The sequence below is a fragment of the Halichoerus grypus genome, chromosome 1, assembly GCF_964656455.1.
Source record: "Halichoerus grypus chromosome 1, mHalGry1.hap1.1, whole genome shotgun sequence".
Classification (NCBI taxonomy): domain Eukaryota; kingdom Metazoa; phylum Chordata; class Mammalia; order Carnivora; family Phocidae; genus Halichoerus; species Halichoerus grypus.
In genome coordinates this window covers 180565445-180580583 of record NC_135712.1, presented here as the reverse complement: position 1 = coordinate 180580583, position 15139 = coordinate 180565445, and the positions used below count along the sequence as shown (strand labels likewise).

The following is a 15139-nucleotide window of genomic DNA, read 5'->3' as shown; positions in this document are numbered from 1 at the left end:
GAGCTGAAATCACCAGTCGGTTGCTTAACCAATTGAGCCACCCAGGTGCCCCTGGGGCAGAGATTTTTTTTTTTCTTTATTAATCTTGTTTCAAACTTTATTCCCAGGCTTCTTCAGCTTAATCAGCTGCAAAGAATGAATTGTATATAAGTAAGAACTGAAAAGAGCTGCAGTGTCCAAGGGGCTTGGGCTTAAAAATATTAGAGATCTAGATTTTATCAGATCCATGAACAAAATTTTGAAAAGCAGTCATAATATAAAAATAGCAGCTCCCAGTAACTTCTTCAAGTTTTATCTTCTTCAGAAGTTGACTCAGTTCAGTTTGCTTCATTCTCGGAAGCTTCATCAAAATTCTCCACAAGATCTGGATCTTCATCATCATCCTCCTCTCCGGTAGCAAGTGGTGCTTTTCCATCCACAGATTGTTTGGGCAGAGCTTCAGCCAGTCTTCTTCAACTAGTCAGACTGTCTGCACTGAGTTGGTTTAAGATACTGGGTAGCATTTCTGTCAGCTGCTTTGTCTCAGCGTGGCCTGGAATGGTGAAAGTGTTCGCTGCCAGCGATGTCTGAACTTTGGGGTTGTTAAAGTGGATCACTGGTCCTTGGTTTGTGAACATATTCACTTCTTTGATACCAGAGACGTTGTTTACCCCTAACTTCTTTAAGGAGAACTGAATTTTCTTATCATCTGCTGTAGCTGTTCTATGAACCACCTTCTTCTTTGGGCGAGCAGTTCCTTTCCCACCAACGCGCACTTGTGCTTGCAGTTTGGCGAGTTTCTCCTGGTTCATGATAGTTTCTTTCATCTTGTTGGAGCAGAAATGGGACCGAGCGGGGGAATAGGGTTGGCGCTCAGGGGGTCTCGGGCGGACCAGCTGAGATTAGGTGCACACACGCGGGGACGCAAGATGGCAGCTAGAGGGTGGGTCAGAGATTTTTAAGAAAGACCCTCATCAACGTTGCTAGCATTAGTGGTGATAGTTTATGGGGTCTGTCATTTGTGTGTTTATTAAATGCCGGACGTTGATCTAGGACTGTCAGTAGGGAAACCTTTGGAGGAAAAGATTGGGCTGTCTTGCATGATCTAACTGTATCCTAACTGGGGTTTCTTCTGCTCTTTATAATGTCTGCCGAGTGCCTGGTGGTTAATAAGAAAGTTTAAACTTGATGTCGTTGGGCTTTCAGTGTCCAGTAGAATCATCAGAGGGAAGGAATTGGTGGAGAATAAAGAAATGGTATAAGAAAGGGGAGTATTATTCAAATTAGGTCTTTTGGGAGATTCAATCTAAGGACTAGAATTCTCTGAAGTCATTTCTCTCAACATAAAGACTGGAAAGACTTGAGTCTTTGAAACTTGTTAAAACACGCACTAAAACCAATAGCTACAAAAACAGAACCATCAGTTATGCAAATATCTCTCATTCCATTGCGCTAGAGTTGGAAAGAAATAAGGGCAGACTCTTTGGGTTTTTTGTTTTTGTTTTTGTTTTCATTTTAGTATAGTTGACACACAATGTTACATTAGCTTCAGGTGTACAACATAGTGATTCCACAAGTTTCTACATTATGCTCTGCTCACCACAAGTGTAGCTACCATCTGTCACCATACAACACTACCACAATATCACTGACTATATTCCTTATGCTCTGCCTTTTATTCCCATGACTTCCTCATTCCATAACTGCAAGCCTGTGTCTCCCACTCCCCTTCCCCCATTTTGCCCATCCCCCGCCTCTCCCCTCTGGCAAATGTCAGTTTGTTCTCTGTATTTATAGGTCTGATTCTGCTTTTTGTTTGTTTATTCATTTGTTTTTTGTGGGTTTTTGGTTTTTTTGTTGTTGTTTTTTTTTTTTTTAGATTCCACTTATGAGTGAAATCATATGGTATTGTCTTTCTTAGTCTAACTTATTTCACTTAGCATAATACTGTCTAGATCCCTCCATGTTGTCTCAAATGGCACAATCTGTTATGGTTGTGTAATATTCCAATGAGTATATATACATAGATATGTATATATAACATCTTCCTTATTCATTTGTCTGTCAATGGACACTTAGGGTGACTCCATATCTTAGCTATTATAAATAATGCTGCAATAATCATAGGGGTGCATATATCTTTTCAAATTTGTGTTTTTGTTTTTTTAAATAAATACCTAATAGTGAAATTCTTGGATCATATGATATTTCTGCTTTTAATTTTTTGAGGAATCTCCATATTGTTTTCCACAGTGGCTGTGCCAATTTACATTCCCACCAACAAGTGTACGAAGGTTCCTTTTTCTCCACATTTTTGTCAAAACTTGTTATTTCTTGTCTTTTTTATTTTAGCCATTCAAACTGGTGTAAGGTGGTTTTTGATTTGCATTTCCCCGATGATTAGGGATTTTGAGCATCTTTTCATGTGTCTGCTGGCCATCTATATGCTTTCTTTGGAAAAAATGTCTATTCAGGTCCTCTGCCCATTTTTTAATCAGATTGCTTGCCTTTTTGGGTGTTGAGTCGTATAAGTTCTTCATATATTTTGAATATTAATCAAAATAAGAGGAGACTCCTAATGAAATCAAATTTTGTGGTAAGAACTCTGGAGTTTACATTTTTGAGTTTTGCTGCCCACTGTCCATTCTCTCTTCATCAGGTAACAGCAACCTGATTTTGCTCTGGGAACCATCTTTTTCCAATCTTAGTTCATATCTTTAGATGGAGAGGATTTCTCCTCTCCTCCACCCTCTGCTCCAGAAGTATAAGTATGACAAAGATCTAGTTAATAGAATATCACAACCATGCAACCACAGTGATTGGTTCAGAGATGGATATTTATCCTAAGCCAAGCCAATGCAGTCCAGTTGGAGCTCATTCTGATGTTTTGCTTGAGCACCTGAAAGAGATATGCCCCTTTCCTACTGAATACAAGCTTGGGATGATGCAAACCTGGAGCTGCCAACCATCATCACTGGACGATCTGTTGTCTGAGAATATAGTTGACAAGGTGGAAAGCAGCGGGGAGGAATGGAGAGAGCTCTCTTCTTAATGATGTTGCCGAAATTTCTGGACGCAGCTATGCCTGAGCCTTTTGGCTGTATAAGCTAACAAATATCCTTCATTGTTGAAGCCAGTATGAATTGTTTTTCATTACTTGCATTTGAAAGAATTCTGACTGACAAAACTCTAAAATATGTACATGTATTAGGGTATGGAGAAAGAAGAGTAGCAGACATATGTCTTTCAACATAATCTTTGAACAGTTCTGTTATATTGGACCCACTAACCACTCTGTTTTAAAGAGGAGAATTCTGTAGCTAAAAGAGATGAGTCAGTTTGTCCAAAGTCATAGAAGAGGAAAAAAATGTCATTTGAACTAGATGATAGGGAAACAGTGGACAAGTTACTACTGCAGAATGGCCAAACCCAGCCCACCACTTGTTTTTATATGTCACACGAGTTAGGAATGGTTTTTTACATTTTAAACGGTAGAAAAGAAATGCAAAGATGCATTTCATGACACATGAAAATTATATGAAGTTGCCACTTGGGAAAACAGTTTGGCGGTTTCTTTCAACACTAGACATACTCTTATGATATGATCTAGCAATAGCACTCCTTGGTATTTGCCCAAAGGAGTTGAAACCATATGTCTGCACAAAAAAACCTGCACACAGATGTTTATGGTAGCTTTATTCATAATTGCCAAAATTTGGAAGCACCTAAGATGTCCTTTAGTAGGTAGATGGATAAAGTGTGGTAGAGCCAGACGATAGAATATTATTCAGTGCTGAAAAGAAATGAGATTTCAAACCGTAACAAAATATGGTGCAACCTTAAATGTATATTGCTAAATGAAAGAATTCAATCTGAGAAGGCTATATACTGGATGATTCCAACTCTATGACATTCTGGAAAAGGCAAAATTATCAAGACACTAAAAATATTAATGGTTGTCATTTTGTTTATTGTTTTGGACTGTTTTTATAGTTTCTCTCTTCCTTTCTTTTTTATCTTGATCTCCTCCATCGTAGTTTGATGACTTTCTCCAGTGGTATGCTTATATTCCTTTATCTTTATCTTTTGTGTATTTACTACAAGTTTTTGCTTTGTGGTTGCCATGAGGCTTACCTATAACAACCTATTATCTCTAACAGTCTATTTGAAGTTGCTAACAACTTACATTTGATCTCATTTTAAAGCTTAACATTTTGAAGCTTTTAATATTTAACACTATTTTTCACTTGATAATATTTGAGATCATAGCATATGACATCTGAATATACAGAACTATCTAAGAAGCTTGATCTTCTGCACAGTATTGTTCCTTCACACTATTCCTTCATACTATTATTCGTATTGACAGATGGTTAGGTTACTAATCTGTAACATGATCTGTATGTATGCATGTACGTCACACACACACTTGGATGTAAATGTCTGCTCATGTATGCAAATGTATCTGAGGGATGGATTTTCTAGATCTTTAATTTCTTTTGATAGTGATGGAAAATTGAATTAAGCATTTTCTTTAGCATTTTTTTTCCCCAGGTTTACTTGTTTGGATTTGAAGTGGCAGCAAGGCAGAGGAAAAAGAGTGCCTGAAATTTAAAAAATTAAAAAAAAAATATATATATCTAATAAGAAGAGTTCAACTTTTTTAATATCAAGAAAAAATTACTACTATGGGCAGCCATTATGCTTATGGTTTTATCTAATTGACCTTATTTAAACCTCTGTGAAGTAGATGTTCTTTTCCTTTTGTGTAGTGAAGAAACTGAGAGTCTGAGTAGTGAATAAGCCCCTCACATTCCCATGTATTGTAAGTAGCAGGATTGGATTTGAAACTTTGTCTTCCGTTTTAAAAATCCCAACTTCATTTCACAAGACATGGTATTGAGCCTTAAAAGCGAATCTAGGGAGATGTTATCGACATAATTTCAGGTTTTGATTTTTAAAACCCTCCAGTGAGGAGTCGGCCTAATATTCCACAGAATTCTTTTCTTACCAGTGCACCACTGAAGTAGAAGGAGGAAGGGCAAAAACCCCTTTCTCCCAACACGTGAACAGAGAGATGGAAGATTTATTATATAAGAGGCCTATGAACAGAAACAATAAAAAATAGTCATCTTCACCGAATTCAATATCTGCTTATTATCTAGGTCTTTCTAAATTTCTCTCCTTGACAGTACCAATTAGCTACATCTCACGATGAGATTTATAATCTGACAAGCCTGAAACCCTGGTAATTAGGAAACTCTTCATTATCACTCATCTTTTGAAGAGTGCAGAGTGGCAGGCAATTGTCAGCTCTAAAGTGGTCAAGCTTTAAATTGGCCGAGGATTCCTGAAGCCTCTCCCTCATGTCAGGAGAAGAGAAAAAAGCTGCAGAATTTGGGGCCTCTCTCTTGAACCCATTGAAATAGGGGATTCAAGCTAAATAAGGGAGTCATCTTATTAGCTGGGGCTAAAAATCTATTCTGACCTTTGACATCCATGTTTTTTTTTTTTAAATAGTAGTCTCCATATAACATATATAAGTCTGGATTTTCCAATTTACATCACATGTGTCGTATCTTAATACCTCACAATGACTCCACATATTATTCCTGTGAGGCAGAAAAGCACATGCTTAGTTCATAATAATGGTAGTTAATACTTATTGACCATTTATTTTTTCATTAAGCACTGTGAGGAGATTTGTTACAGGGACCTCCTCACCTGACTTTAGCAATAACTCTCTGAGGTAGGTTCTTATAACTACTCCCATTTTACAAATGAGAAAGCTGAATCACAGAAAATTAAATAGTTAATCCAAAGACACACTGTTCGGAAGTGACACAGCTGGGATTTGAGTCCATTACTGACTGACTTCACAGTCATTGGCTGTAAACATTAAGCTCTAGGACACAAAAAACATATCCTGTAATTACACATCTCCCAAATGGAGCAATTTTCTATAAGCAGGAGATGGATGATTGAAGTTACTTTGGGGCTATATGTCCCTTGGTTAGGGGCAAGCATGGATTATACCCATGTGATGGAAGACCCTCTTCTGGAGCAAATGTGGTTTGAGGAGTTTAACTACTCTACAGGAGAATATATAAGGCTATTTTATTCAATGTAAATCTTTATCCCTGCAGGCTGTGATTCCTATGAGGTCTATATATTATTGTTTAGTTTTGGAGGGGGGTGGGTGTGCATGCCCATGTATGCATGTGCATGAGTGTATTTTATTATTTAAACAATTGCGTGTTGGAGAAAGAGAGCCAAGAACATTAAAAAAAAAAAAAAAAAAGAACAGGAGAGATGTGTAGACTTGATTGTCAAAATGAACCAAAGGAATCCCTGGACTAAACTGCTGATGTCTGACAGGACTTCTATGGAAGACTCTCTGAGATCAACCTTGGGAAAAACATGACCCTGTCAAAGGCCTTAGAGCTACAGAGATAATGGAAATTCCTACCATCCGTCATCATGGAAAGAGACCAATCCTGAGCTAAAAATAAGAACTATGCTGGAAAGCCTTTAGGGGTAAGATGACCTTTTTCATCTCTTTGGTTTTGGTAGACATAGGCAGAAGAGATGAGATGTACTCAAGGACCCTTAAAGAGGAGATGTGAGCTATTTCCCAAAATGTGGGGCAAGGTGTGGATTAATTAAACACCCACCTGATGCCTTTTGAGATGAACTGGATTCAGTGAACTCTGAGCAAAGCCAAACTTAACACCTAACTTAAAATTTCTCTGTATGGTAGTGCATTTCAATTTTTCTGAGATCTTTGGTAAAGTCTCACTGAACATCATAGCCTGGTGTCAGCTTTCACTTTGAGTTGAGTAGATTCTCTTTGATTATATTTGAAGAGGAACACCAACAGACTGAGTAAAGAGAGTCTGTAGTTGCTGTTTCCTTGTTCAAAATGTCAAAGAGACCACCTGTGTTTTTATATTCTTCTTCCCCAAATTCTGCAAAATGACACTGAACAGATAAATGAGTTACTAACCCACATAGTAGTTGCTGTAGGTACCCCACTCATATCTCTCAGACTCACCATGTCATTAGATAACCATAGCGAGTATATTGGAAAAGAAAGTCAAATCTCTCTGGATATAAATTGAAAAGATCAAGAGATGGTCAATAGAAGAAAGATAAGATTTGAGGGTCAATCTGTAGAAACAAAATATAACCCATGGGGGAGAAAAAAGAAGGTAACAAGAAAAAAAAAGAGAGGAAATTATCAAAGAACAAACACAAGAAAATTTCCTAAAATTGAAGGACACAGCTCTTTAGACTAAGTCCAGCAAGAGCTTAGCATGATTATTAAAATGAGATCCACATTATAGTGGGCAGTGTTGTGTGCCACTCAGATTTCCCCTACAGGACTGAGGTACTCGTTCCCCAAGTCCTGGGTGTATTGGTGGCTGAGGGTTCTCAGATGATTCCCCCTTGGGCAATTAACATTTGCTCAAGAGTACTGTCTCACTCAAGGTCAGTCCTTTGTTGGCAATGGCTTGCATCCATGACTGGTCAACAGGAGAAGAGCACATAAAGGCCCAGCCTACCTGCCTGAGGTAGGACAACCCTGAAGTGCTATACCAACTCCAGAACTCTCCATAGGATTAGCCGAAGTTTCTATAGCAACTGCATCACCATTCAATGTCTCCTTCTGCCAAATCCTACTTTCCTGATCCCTCACACATGCTGTTTTCAAGAGCAGTTTCAATAAAGTTCCTGCACAATATTCTCTGCCTCTGAACCCAAGCTAAGATAATACCAAGGCATACTGCGGTAAAATTTCAGAGCTCAGAGGATAAAAAGAAGATCGTAAAAGCTTCCAGTGGGGCAAGGGGGAACAGAAGATCAACTGTGAAGGAACTGGGTACAAAATGCGTTAGATTTCTCAACAGCAACATTGAAATCTACAAAAATGCCTTTTAAATAATGAGGGAAGGGGCACCTCGTGGCTCCTTTGAGTGACCGACTCTTGGTTTTGGATCGTTCGTGATCTCAGGGTGGTGAGATAGAGCCCTGTGTGGGGCTCTGTGCAGAGCAGGGAGTCTGCTGGAGAGTTTCTCTCTCTCTCTCTTTCTCTCCCTCTGCCCCTGCCCCCACTCATGCGTTCTCTCTCTCTCTCTCTCTAAAAATAAATAAATAAATCTTTTTTAAAAAGATAAATAAACAATGAGGGGAAAATATTTTCATCCTATATTTAGATTTACTTTTAGACTATAGATTCTATCCTCTGAGTATATAACTAAGGGAAAGAAGGGCATAAAGACATTTTCATATGGGCAAGTACTCAATAAATCTACCTCTTTTTCCATCTTTCTTTGTAAAATACTAGAGTGAAATGATATAAGAAGGAAGAGCAACAAACTGAGTATAGGCAGTCCATCAAAATGAAAGAGTAAACCAAGAAAGCGAAAGACACAAGAGATAGGAAAATGTGGGATGTTATCCAGAAGACTGGCAAAGATACAGTCTTAGGAATGCAGACTTGCAGCAAGCTAAGAGAAAAATTGGCCCAGATAGAATCAGGAGAACAGCAGACTCCAGAAAGGAAGGCTCCAGGAACCAAGAAAATTAGTAATAACAATAGTAAACTATTAACTCCTGCAGAAATATATGTTTGAAGCCAATTCTAGTGAGTTGAATATTTGCATGATCATTAATAATAATATAAACATTGGCTGTTGATTTAGTAAAACATATGACTATGTTGGAGTTTTGAGAAAAAGGAAAATGGTGGGACATGCTGACGAGCTAAGTACTTATGTAGAATGTAGTGAAGTCGGTGGATACCTTCTTACATTGGTGAACAAAGAGATAGTAGTATATGGAAAATTTTATAAATGTGGAAGTAAATACTAGGGGATGTAGCTAAGAAAGTTAAGGAGGGGTTGCTTCTGGGGGGGAGAAATAAAGGACAGTGCAAGGTATGACTTTTTTAAAATATAAACCCTTAGTACTGCTTATGTTAGGCTTTTAAAGCCATGTGCACACATTTATTTAATGAAAAGGAAGTGGTGGAAAATGGTCTGCTATGTAGTGATAGTGACAAATGGGGAGTGCAGAGATGAAGGAGATGGTATGCATCAGCCAACAAAGACTTGTGGAACATGAAGGCATTTCCTGGGAGTTACTAGAAAAACTCGACAAAGGGATCCTCATAAAGGACTGAACTTCCTAAAATCAAACCATCTTGATATACCAGTTTCACCTTTAGGTTCTGCTGATAGGTTTGAAATGTCCATTCTACTGTAAGCACTCAGACCTATGGCAGATATCGCTAATTCAGCACTGCTATATTTTACACATAAGCATGATCAATTAGCAATGTCCACCATGGGCACAGAAAGGAGGAGTGACAGCACATTTTCCAAAGCCCTGTGGCTTCAGAATCCTTCTCAACACAAGACTCTAAGAACCATACCAGTGGGACAGTGGATTGACTCTAAAGGGCTATTTCACTTCCAGAACTCCTCATAGGATTGGCATCCCTTATAGACAATTTGCCATCCCTAGTATAAAAGCCTACCTCTCATATGTTAGTTTGTGTCCTTTCAGAAACAGATGCTAAGAAAAGATTAAATATACCAGTGTTTATGGGGGAAATGGCTATGAGAGAAAACGGAGATGCTGGGAACCATCAGACTGCATTACCAATCTGTCCCCAATAAAGGAAAGAAGCAAGTTTGAAGCGCAGTAGTAAGGAATGTTTGGCAAAACCGCAGGGAAGTCCTCAAGTCAAAATCCGCACATTAGAAGAGTCCTGTGCTTTCCAGGAATGGGCATGCCTTAATATCCTTGCCATGTTCAGTCATTGGCTATGGGAAGCATGGCCTCAGACCAAGCACCGTGATGCACTTCGGAGCATAGCAACTGGGCTCAGTCAATAATTCTCCCTGCAGTTGGAAGTCTATGGTTCACATTGCCATGGTTGCCACATTTCACCTTGGGAAATCAAGAGCACTGAGCAGGTTTTAGACAGGCCTAGGGAACTAAATACTTGAAACGCAGGTGTCCACAGAGTCACAAGGGGATGTTGAGGAACTGGGAGTGTGAGCAAGGCCAGGCTTTAGGCAGTAGCAGACAGACTGGGTTGTTGGTATCTGCCTCCTAACAGATTCATGATCGGCCACTGGCAGATGTGGGTAGGAAGAGCAGAATAATTTTGTTAGCCTGAATTTGGGCAATGAGATTGAGTAGAAGAATTCAGAATCAAGAGCTAGGAAAATCCCCTTTGGAATCCTCCCATGTGTTTGTCAAGTACTCCAGAGCACTGACCCAACACATTTCTGCTCTCTTCAATGGCTGAGACAAAGCTGTTTTAATCAGTAATTACATTAGAAGCTACAATTAGTCACAGCATTAACAACAAAAACCATTAGTAAGCACCCACTAAGTACTTATTCCTATGCAGTGGGTACTGAAAACACAGTTCTTGACCTCTGGGTGCTTACAGTGGAGTCGCAGCATAAGCAAATCCAACCAGTGTGTGCTGCAGACACACACACACACATACGCCCAAAGTAAGCAACCCCCTTTACTTTGAAGAGAGACATTTGTGCAAAGTAGCCCCTAAAAGTCACTTTGTCTGCTGTGCCATAAAAAAACCCAGAGATTTGTTTCCAATGTTAGATAATATATTTTTAGGCTCTAGTTACTGTTTTCCCCAAACTCATGACATAAGCTTCTCTTTGAATTCATTTGTGTCATCATGTCTACAGAACTATATAAGCCTAACCATTTAGGTTATTGAAAAATCATCATTTTTTTTCAGTTAGGCCAAACATCAGTCATTGAGACACATCTGTTGTAGTTGATTCCATTAAAGATTAGTGTCATTGACACAACTGTCAAAACACGGCAGACTATACCACAAATGGCCATCTTGGTTTGAGGTGCTCACCCAATGCTGAAGATTCTCTACCCTCTAACTCAGTATGTGGTGAGTTGTATCTTTCCTTGTTTCCAAATCTTAGTGTCTGAGTAATAAACAGCACCAACACAAATCCAGGTTTGTTTTATGCATACTGTTTAAGTTTCAATATTCTGTGATGTATGAATTTGTTACCCATTGAACAGATAGGGAAGCTGCGTTAGAGAAGTTATTCGAGGTTGCACCATGAGTCATGAGGCCATATCAGAACAAGAACTCTTGGCCTAATCTGTACTCTGGTGTCCCATCGTATGTTTTATCTAGCCCAACCTCAAGTTGCCAGGAGCGGTCTCCACCAAATCTAGACTGTAGTGATCAAAATACTTGGCAGAAGAGTCATCTTTGTCATCGCATCGTATTTCTAAAGCAAAGTCCAGATGACCCTGCCGTTGGTTATTCAATGACACCCCATGTCTTTTTTCAAACCCACCTTCTGAACTGAAAAAGAGTAAGGAAAAGATTTGAGGACTTTCTAGTTCTTAGCCTGGTAACTATAGTAAGATAATCTACCATTTTTATCTATCCATAAGGAAATACTCTGCTTTCAAAAAGGTGGTGTGGAGACCAACTGAAAAAGACAGGAAGACACTATCTGAAAAAGAAGAGGTCCCCAAATGACAAATACTGAAAGCGTTGATCACTCAGATGCTAACTGGCCTCCCTGAATGATCTGAAAAGCTGCACACTGATTATGTGCCTTGGCCACGTCCCTCCCATTAGAGTTAATGAACATCTCAGGGACCTGCTTGGCCACATTCCCATTGTAAGTACTGAGCTAGGGACATACACCACATTGGAAACTCAAAGATTTTCCCTTCCCTGAGAGGAGTTTCATCATGTTTTGTTTGGAGTGTATTCCTAACTTTATTGTAATAAAAACATGTTGCCTTTGGAAAAGAGTCAGGATTTGTCTGAGAATGGGTAGTGCTTTGGATTTTTTGTTTAAAGCCTAAAAATAAGAAGGAATATTTGGCAGAAACCCAGGTCCTGAAGATACTGTATTATTCTAACTATTAAATATAAGGAAATTCAATATATGCTTCTTAATTATTATTTTTGTCAAATGTGTAACTCCTGGAATGTCCCCCATTAGCCTTAACTATATTAATTTTTCCACAGCTACAAAAACAGAAGAAAATCATGCCATAACTCTTATTATCACCAAGCTGTTGTTCTTTGGTTCATCTTTAATATATTAAATATATAAATATATTAAAAATTTAAAGTATTCATCTGAAGAATGTAATTTTCATGAGGAAATAAATAAATCAAATAATGATCAACCTTAGAGACTATCATGAGGAAAACACAACACATTTCAATTTGCTTTTCAAAAATTCTGCTGACAATTTCCAGCATGTATGCACACTCTCATGCACAACCCTCACACCCACGCATACTCTCAGACGACACACATACACCCTCATGCATACATTCTCTCATTTGCACCACCTCACCACGTTATCTAGATTCTACCTCTTCTGTTGCTATCTAAGTAGTGATTTTCTTTTGGATCTGTCCAAAAAAAGTGTTTTTTAAAGAAATGTTTTCAGGGGGACTAACTCTGTGGGATTTGAATAGGTGGTCCAGGGTGTGTGTGTGTGTGTGTGTGTGTTCCATGGTTAAAAGGGTTTAAGAAATTCGGAGGTAAAGAAAGCTAAGCACACCTTCTTACGGTAGGATCTTAGGACAGAATTACTGAGAGCCCTTAATGAACTAATGTATTATATGCATCCTTAATAGAAGCATGTTGTATATAAACTGTGCTTTCTGACTGGTAGCAGCTTATCACACGGCTATTAAGCCCTTGCTATATGGCTGATCTGAGCTGAGATATGCTGTAAATATAAAATACACAATGTAGTACAAAAAAAAGGGTAAAATATCTCATTAATAAATGTTTTCTATTGATTATATCTTGAAATGATAATATTTTAGATATATTGGATTAAATAAATATATTATTAATATTAATCTCACCCATTTCTTTTTACCTTTTTAAATATGACTATCAGAAACCTTAGAATTACATATGTGGCTAGTATTATATTTCTATTGGACCATGCTGGTACAGAGCATGTTTCAAATGTAGTTGACCATAAGAATTAAGGTTTTGTATAATATCTTATGGATGTAGTCTGGTAGGCTTTGAATTCTGAGATTATACCTTTTACCATTTAGGCAGGGGGTGGTCAGCCTTTGCAATAGAAGCAAAGGTTGTTTTGCATTTGCCTAGGAACACTGGTCAGAATGAAGATGAATATTGTGTCTAAAAGTATTTTCTTAAGATCCTACTATGTGTCAGGCTCTGCATGAGGCACAGAGCATAGGTCAGTGAATCCTATAGATAGGGCTCAAAAGATAACAATAGAAACCAGCAAGTAAGGGCATTGTACTTTACAGTGCTTACTCAAACGCAGACTTCTGGACGCCACCTCGAACCTACTGAATGAGCTCTCTGGGAGTGGGGCATTTCTAGCAAGCACTTCCAGGGATTGTGGAACACATTGAAGCTTGCAAACAACTGTGCAGGCTGGGTGGGTAAACATGAATAAAACATCTTCATCTGTCAGCCTCTTGGTTGCAAGCAACAGACATGGGCACTAGCTCTCTTAAATAAAAAGGGAATCAACTGGAAGGATATCAGGAGCTTACAGAATTGAAAGTAGGCTAGGGAAATGGGCTTCAAAAACAGAAAACAAGGAAATCTCGGAGGCTTGGAAGCAGAAACTGGATAGCTTAGGTGTGGTCAAGATATCACCAAAGTTCCAGCCTCCATCTTTGCATCATGCATGTGAGATTCAAAGCATGAAATAGACCTCATGGTCAGGCATATATTGGGGTGAGGGCAAGACTTGATCTCCTCTGCGTCTGTTATAGGAAACAGCAGTGAGAGGTAGTTTCTGGGAATAGCCATCCTTTCCACCATCCCCAAATTATAAATAATGGAGAATTCCTCTAAAAAGAAGGCCAAAATTCTACCCAAAAAATGCACGATCAAGTGGGAGATGGAGGGACTGAATGCTCCGATGCTCCCAAATAACCACTGCCCAATGTAAGACCCTACAGTAAAATAACCTCCGAAGTTGAGAGGGGGAGTATCAACATATATTATTTGGAAATTCCTCTGCAAGGAAGATGTGCTTCTTCTCCCCATCCATAAAACAAATATTTTTATTTTATCCTTGGAGTTATAATCCAATAGTACCATTATTAATTTTGTTGCTCAGATTGTTCCATTTTAGTCATTGGGGGCTCTTCTGGATTAGTTCCTATGTCCTCTCTTCAAACTGGTTTCTGGACTGGACAAGGCTTCTTGAAGGCAGGGACTCTGTCTTATTTGACTTTGCAGAATGGAAAATGCCTTATTCATAGATGTCACTGGGCTCGAAGTTGAAGATGCAAATTATTCTTCTGACTCAGCGAATACTGTTGTGTGTGAGATTACGACAGGAAGCAGCTTTAGTCTAGGTCAGTAACCAACATGTAAAGAGTATTTAACAACTTATAAAGCATGTCGTGTTGCTTGATGCCATTCCATCTACACAACCAACCTATAAAGCTGATATTTGAGAACAGAACCCACATTGGCACTGACAGTAGAGCAGAGTCTTAGGGGCCTTCTGCAGGGCCAAGTTTCAGCTCCTTAGTAGGTGGAGAGGTCTAGGTCCAGGCCGAGGGCTTCTAAGAAGTGAGCCAGAAAGCCTAGGGTAGCAGGTAGGGGATAGTCATCAAGCATGTGGTCAAAGGATGCAGTTTAACCACTGTATAAATATCTATAATTTTTCTAAAGATCTTATTTATTTATTTGTCAGAGAGAGAGCACAAATAGGGGGAGTGGCAGACAGAGGGAGAAGCAGGTTCCCCACTGAGCAGGGAGCCCAATGCGGGACTGGATCCTAGGACCCCGGGATCATGACTGGAGCTGAAGGCAGATGCTTAATCGACTGAGCCACCCAGGCATCCCTAAATAACTATACTTTTTAACATTTGGTACAGCCACATTAGAACATACCAGTACAAACTAATAATTTTCTCTGTATACAAACACCATGTTCCCTACTTATGGGCACTATTATGCCCATTTTATAAATTGAGATCAAATAATGTGCCAAGGCTGCAGAGCCTAGATTTCTCAGTAGAGTTCTGTGACAAAATGAATTTTGGAAATTAAGGGAATGAACTTAAATTTTGAAATTAACCAGATTCAGGTGC

The 15139-nt window shown here is 38.9% G+C and overlaps 1 pseudogene; it reads right to left on the bottom strand.

Annotated features, from left to right (window-relative positions):
• Positions 1 to 274: 274 nt before the first annotated feature.
• Positions 275 to 920, bottom strand: LOC118553383 (transcription factor BTF3 pseudogene; annotated as a pseudogene).
• Between the last annotated feature and the right edge of the window lie 14219 nt (positions 921 to 15139).